The following is a 623-nucleotide window of genomic DNA, read 5'->3' on the forward strand; positions in this document are numbered from 1 at the left end:
CCAGACATCGAGCCATTGACCACTACCCTCTGGACGCGACCATCCAGCCAGTTCCTTATCCACCGAACAGTCCACCCGTCAAATCCATAGCTCTCCAATTTAGAGAGAAGGATGTTGTGGGGGACCGTGTCAAAGGCTTTTCAGAAGTCCAGATAGATGACATCCATTGGTTTTCCTTTGTCCACCGTTGTTGTCACACCGACATAGAAAGTCATTAGGTTTGTCAGGCAGGACTTGCCCTTGGTGAAGCCATGCTGGCTATCTTGAATTATCTCCCTGGCCTCCATGTGCCTTATCATAGCTTCTAGGAGGATCTGTTCCATGATCTTCCCAGGCACAGAGGTGAGGCTGACAGGTAGGTAGTTCCCAGGGTCTTCCTTTCTACCCTTTTTGAAAATGGGCACAGTGTTTTCCTTTTTCCAGTCCCCAGGGACTTCACCTGACTGCCATGACTTTTCAAATATCATCCTGAAAGGCACAGAAATTTAAGCAACTAAGTAATTTGAATACTTCTGTAGATGTCTCTGAGCAGTGCTCTCCTCCTTAGGTACCAACAAGCCCCTACACTGGGTTGATGGCTGAAAGCCTTTAGCAGGATCCACAATAGCTTCCTTCTACAAGCA

At 47.7% G+C, this 623-nt stretch overlaps 1 protein-coding gene across 1 annotated transcript in view; it reads left to right on the top strand.

The window, feature by feature from the left end:
* LOC104128605 (pancreatic lipase-related protein 2) overlaps window positions 1–623 on the top strand; it is an 18,934-nt gene that overhangs the window by 16,424 nt on the left and 1,887 nt on the right. The gene's annotated exons all lie outside the window — the stretch shown is intronic.

Source organism: Egretta garzetta, unplaced genomic scaffold (genome assembly GCF_000687185.1).
Source record: "Egretta garzetta isolate BGI_Z169 unplaced genomic scaffold, ASM68718v1 scaffold486, whole genome shotgun sequence".
In the NCBI taxonomy this organism is placed as follows: domain Eukaryota; kingdom Metazoa; phylum Chordata; class Aves; order Pelecaniformes; family Ardeidae; genus Egretta; species Egretta garzetta.